Source organism: Alexandromys fortis, unplaced genomic scaffold (genome assembly GCF_014885135.2).
Source record: "Alexandromys fortis isolate MF-2015 unplaced genomic scaffold, M_Fortis_MF-2015_v1.1 scaffold_30, whole genome shotgun sequence".
NCBI lineage: Eukaryota > Metazoa > Chordata > Mammalia > Rodentia > Cricetidae > Alexandromys > Alexandromys fortis.
The window spans coordinates 3,997,430-4,003,881 of record NW_026067922.1 but is presented as its reverse complement, the minus strand read 5'-3'; positions in this window follow the sequence as shown (position 1 = coordinate 4,003,881).

The following is a 6,452-nucleotide window of genomic DNA, read 5'->3' as shown; positions in this document are numbered from 1 at the left end:
CTTAGGCTGTTGCTCAAAACATTAAATGAAGCAGGCCCTGGCCCAGAGCCCACATTCTTTAACCCCTCCTGTAAAGCTCACACCCTGACCCCTGTCTGCAAACATTCCCGGGTAGCATCCCTCCCTCTCACTGTCCATCATGAGCCACGCTGCCGCACTCCTGTGTGCTCTGGCCAACACCCCCGCTTAATAGAAGTTTCAGCCTGGCGGCCCTGAGGGCTCAGGCTGCTTTCTCTGGAAACCCATCTGGTCTCATCTTCACACAGTGTGAGGATGCTCTTGGGGCAGAAGAATAGGGACTGAACGGAAACATTAACATATGAAACCAGTTTGCAGAGGAAGACTGGAAGCCCTCTCGTACCTGGGCATAACAGAACACATATCAGCCTTGAGAAGTACAAAGGGAAGAGACAGGAACTGTCAAAGTCCACGCAGCATGAATGGTTGCTTCAGGGTTCTTTTTTCAGTCCACTTTCATTCTTTTTTATATATATGATTTATTCTTATTTTATGTGCATTGGTGTTTTGCCATAGGTGTCAGGTTCCCTGGAACTGGAGCCAGGGACAGTTGTGAGCTGCCATATGGGTGCCGGGAATTGAACCCTGGTCCTCTAGGAGAACAGTCAGTTCTCTCAACCGCTGAGCCATCTCTCCAGCCTCCCCCCCCCCACTTCCATTATTGTCTTAGTAAACTAACTCTATTTCCAACAGTCAGTCCTCTATGTTGTCTTTGCCCTGGGACACAAAAGCCTAGAATTAGGCACCCTCTGAACTCAGATCTCTGACCCAGCCCTCCTAAACATGTTTTCCCTGACAGCTAAATTAAAAGACATGACTTTTCCACAATCTTCTCTCCCCCTGGTGGCTGCTTAGGATTTTCAGTTAGTTTGTACTATATATTTTTTCTCTCAAACTCTAATAAAAATTGTCCTTAAGTTTTCTTTTGAAAACCTTTTTTAAATTATTTTATTTTATTAATGAGCGTAAGACCCCCCCCCAAGAGAAACCTTAGTCTTCCCTAGTAACCCAGAGTGAGCCACTAGATCGGTGGTTCTCAACCTTTGGTCCCAACTCCTTTGGGGATCACATATCAGATATCCAACATATCAGTTATCTATGTTATGATTCATAGAAGCAGCAAAATAATAGTTATGAAGTAGCAAGGAAAGAATTTTATGGTTGGGGTCACCACAACATGAAATCAACTTCCCCAGATGGATCACCAATTCCACATCGCATCCAAGCTTTCTCATTGAAGGCAGAAGACAGCTGTCTCCTGCTTAGTCCTGTCTAATGTGTGGGCACAAGGCCCTGTTTCCTCGTAGGTTCGTGTGGCATGTGCTCAAGCTGGAGGATGCTTCAGTGCCTCTGAGCCTCAACTCCTGCCTCCACTCGTTGACTCTAATGAATGTCTGACACTTGTCCCCGTCTCTCCGTCTCTACTACCGTCTAGAGTAACTCACGGCAGCATCTTCTACCGCCTGCCTGTCACACTTGCTCGAGGCAGGGAAGTTTGCTGACAAGTTCTCTGTTCTTGGTCTCACATCGCCATCACCGTATCATTTCCCAAGCAAGGGACAGGCATCATGTTAGATCACAGCCTTTTTGCTACCTCCCTGTCCTAGAAATCAGGCCACATCCCCATGCTGTTCTCCCTCTGGGGTGGACTGTTGAGAAAGTGTTCTGTCCAGTTGTCCCCTCCCCCTGGCGATTCTGAGCAAGCCCAGCTCCCCACCCATGCTCTCCCTCTGGGGGGGACTGTTGAGAAAGTGTTCTGTCCAGTTGTCCCCTCCCCCTGGCGATTCTGAGCAAGCCCAGCTCCCCACCCATGCCTAGACTAAGGACAACTGTGAGCTACTACGTGGCTTTCATGGGTGCTGTCCCGATTCTTGGCACATGGGCCAAGCTAGGTCAGGCTAGACCACGTGGTATGGAACTTGTCTATTCCTATGAAAAGTTATTAGAATCAGCTGGCCTGGGTCTGAAAAAGCCTGGGATAAAACCGGTCTCGCTGAACATAGCGGACAATGAGGACTACTGAGAACTCAAGAACAATGGCAATGGGGTTTTGATCCTACTGCACGTATTGGCTTTGTGGGAGCCTAGGCAGTTTGGATGCTCACCTTCCTAGACCTGGATGGAGGTGGGTGGTCCTTGGACTTCCCACAGGTCAGGGAACCCTGATTGCTCTTTGGGCTGATGAGGGAGGGGGACTTGACCGGGGGAGGGGGAGGGAAATGGGAGGCGGTGGCGGGGAGGAGGCAGAAATCTTTAATAAATAAATAAATTAAAAAAATAAAAAAAGAAACCTCCTTTGCTCCCTAGAACTGAAGGCTCTGACCCTCCCATCAGGACCCCCATCATGCCATGCCTGGTAGCCATCTCTTCTAATGTTCTCCAACTTTAAGACCCCATTGTGTCTGGATCATGCCTGTCCAAGGTTGTGAGTCTTTCGCCTCTAGTAAAGTTCATTCTGGGGGATTATTTTGTATCAGTTCCTTCCTACAAACCTGCTACCCTTTTCTCATTCTTTTTAACAGTTATAAGCCCTGATTTTTTTTTCAGTTATAGAGGCACCGTAAACCATCTTCATGATGTCTCTGCATTTGCAAAAGCTGGGTCAGAAGTGACATTTTCAGCAATGAGTGTATGTATATGTTGAGCACATGTTCCTATATGTGCAGATGCCTTATGTGTGAGATGGCCTCTCACTGACCTAGGCTGGCTGGCTACCACGGCTGGGGGATCTGTCTCAGTCTCCCCACCCTGAGAAAGGAGAGTTGCAGCTCCTGGGAGCTCTGAGATGCCCAGCCTAGGCTCAGAGAAGGGAGGTTTAGAGGGGCCTAGATCAGAGGAACGGGCTAACTGGGGAGCCATGAAAGGGTACCTCACTTGCGCTGGAGGGCAGCCACAGGGGTAATGGGATAGTCTTGACTAATCAGGGCACCCACTGGGCCTATGCCAACTAGAGGTCCTTCCTACTACTTTCTGAGTACCATATTAGGATTCCAGTGTGATCTTTAGAGAAAAAGGAGCCCTCCTCTTCCAGTTTGACTGTGAAATTCCCCAACAGGTCCATGCATTGACCACCTGGTCCCCAGATGGTGATGTTACCATGGGAGGTTATTAAGTCTTTCAGAGGTGGGGTCTAGCAGGAGAAACTATGTCACTGGAAGAATCCCTTTGAAGGCTAGGCTGGTCCCCAGAGCTTCCTCTCTCTGCTTCCTGTTTCATGAGGGTAGTTGTCTTTACCACACATTCTTGCAGCCATAATGTTCTGTTTCAACATAGACTCAGGATCCACAGATCAAGGGTCCACGCCTGAAACCTCTGAGACCATGAGTCCATGAGTCAAAATAAAGGTACATAAGGTAGACTTAGGCTGAGCTCTTGGGAATGAAGTGACATCTCCGGGAGATCTAAAAGTAGACCCAGTTTTATACCTGTTCCACACTTATGGTGACTAGCTTTCTCATGTATCCAATGTGACATGGGACTTTCAGTGCTAAAATTAAAGTTCTGAACAATCTGGGGCAGGTCAATTTACAGAGTGGTCAAGTTTTGAAAATTCAGATCATGCTGTGTCCTTATTCAATTATAAATTCTTCATCAGCATCTCAAGTCCTCTGGGATCCACCCCCCCCCCACTCTCCTCGTGTGGTCTTCTGCCTTATTCCTTCCCATCCAGCTACCCTGCGTACTAGAGGCCAGGTTGATGACAGCCTCAGCTTGTGGTCTGAGGTTCCTTCTGTGGGAACCTTCAGCTTTTTCTCCTAACTCTTCCCAACAGCATCTCTGTTGTGGAATATTCCTTTACATTGTGTGAAGATACGCTATTGTGATCGGTTTAATAAAAAGCTAAATGACCAATACCTAGGCAGGATTTGGGGGGCAGAGGGAATGCTGGGAAGAAGAAGGGAAGAGATGCCAGGAGATACAGAGGAAGCAACATGGGCAAGAATGTGAAAGAATGTAGATGAAAAGGTATGAGTTAATTTAAGTTATAAGAATTAGTTAGAAACAAGCCTAAGCTGTCAGCTGAGCTTTTGGCTGGTTGGCTCTTGATTAAACCAATGAGAGCAACACACCGTCACAGTGCACAAGAGGAAGATTCCACGGCACACCTCCATCTCACTGTGAGTCTCCTGTCAGACGAGCCTTACCTTCCTCCCTAAAGCAGCCTCCGTGCCTCGTTTCCAATAGCATCATCACCCAGAGATAGTCAATCTTGACTGTCAATTCAACACACTCGGGAAAAATCTACCTCAATCAAGAAATTGTCCCCATCAGATTGCCCTGTGGCCCTGTCCCTGGAGGATTTTCTTGATGGGTAATTGCTATGGGAGGGCCCAGCACATTGTGGGCAGTGCCATCCCGGGCATGTGGGCCTAGGCTGTGGAAGAAAGGTAGCTGAGCAAGCCATGGGGAGGCAAGTCAGTAACCAACATTCCTCTATGTCATGGGTCTATGATTTCTGCTTCAGTTCCTGCCTCAATTCATGCCTTGGTTTCCTTTAATGATGGGTTGTAACCTGTAAACCAAGTAAACCATTGCATCCCTGTCTTAGTCATTTTTTTTTATTGTTGTGGTAAGATACCCAAGACCAACTTACAGTAAAGAAAGCTTATTGGGGACTTACAGTTTCAAAGGGTGACTTTATGACCCATGGTCAGGATGACGGCAGCAGGCAAGTAGGCATGGTGCCAAAGCAGTATTTGGGAGCTTAGATCCTTATCCAAAGCACAAGTCAGAGAGAGAACTAACAGGTAATGCCACAGGCTTTTAAAACCTCAAAGCCTACTGTCAGTGACACACCCCTCCAACAAGGCTACACCCAATCCTTCCCAAACAGTTCCACCAACTGGGGACCAACCATTTAAATTTTTGAGCCTCTGGAGTCCATTCCCATTCAAAGCACAACCCTCCCCCAAGTTGCTTGTGGTCATGGTTTTTATCACAACAACTGAAATCAAACCAGGATAACCCTCTTTAATTTACTTATGTGTACTACATGTGCCACAGTCCTGTAGCACCTGTACTACGTGTACAATGGTACAACACCTGTAGCATACTGCCTGCACTATGATGGTTCACAGCTGGGGGAGGGGCTGGAGATTGAAACACACAGAGTCAGACAGAGACAGAGACATTGGTTATCCTTGCATTCCTCAAGAATGCCAATAATGCCAACTTTATTGTGTTCCAGGGCAGCTTATATAGGGATCCTTCTCTGACCAATAGCCACACCCTAGCTCTCGGAATCCTTTGGCTGCAAGCCACCAGAAACCACTCCCTTGCCATCAGGAACTCCTGAGGGTTTTGTGCCCAGAGGAGCTGCAGGCATAACAAGTAGTTTACTCCAGCAGACAAGGGGATCACAGGAAATTCAGGGTCTGGGGGTCCACAGTCCCCAACACCACTTACAGAACTTAATTGCTTACAAAATTAACTCTATTATATATTTTTCTGTCTCCCCTTTAGGATGTAGGAGATAGGTGGACAGCAAAAAATTCATCACATTGACTCACAGATTTCTCCTTCCTTCCTTCCTTCCTTCCTTCCTTCCTTCCTTCCTTCCTTCCTTCCTCCCTCCCTCCCTCCCTCCCTCCCTCCCTTCCTTCCTTTCTTCCTTCCTTCCTTCCTTTTTTTCCTTTCTTTCTTCTTCTTTCCTTGTATGTATATGTAGGGGTGAATATGTGTATGCTGATGTATGTGTGTATTAGTGTGTGGGTACATGTCTGTATAGTGCCTATATATGTGGAGGCCAGAGGGGGACTTCAGCCATTGTCCTCAGGCATTCTGTACCTTGTCTTTGGAGACAGGATTTCTCACTGGACTCCAAGGTTCATCCATTCAGCTAAGATGACTGGGTGCTAAGCTCCAGGGATCCTCTTGTCTGTATCCCCAGCACTGAGATATTACTGGCACATTGCCAAACCTGGTTTCTAAATGGCTGTTGGGGATCGAACTTAGATCCTCACATTTGCATGGAAAGTACTTACTTTACCCACTGACCCATCTATCCAACCCCCAGAGCCAGCCATTTTTTCCTTAAATTTCCTATTAAAAGATTGGTTGGGCTCTGTAGCACACACTTTTAATCTCAGCACTCCTGAGGCAGAAACAAGGGGATCACTGTGAGTTTGAGGCCAGCCTGATCTATAGATCAGCAGAAATATAGTGAGAACCTGTGTAATGGATTGGATAAAAATGCCCCCTCCAATGGGTCATATGTTTGAATGATTAATCATCAGGGAGTGGCACTGTTTGAAAAGGATTGAAGGATTAGGAGGCATTAGGAGGCATGACCTTTTTGGAGGAAGTGTGTCGCTGGGGGTGGGCTTTGTGGTTTCAAAAATCCATGCCAGGTCCAGTACTCTCTTCCCTTCTCTGCTCTGCTCTGCTCTGCTCTGCTCTGCTCTGCTCTGCTCTGCTCTGCTCTGCTCTGCTCT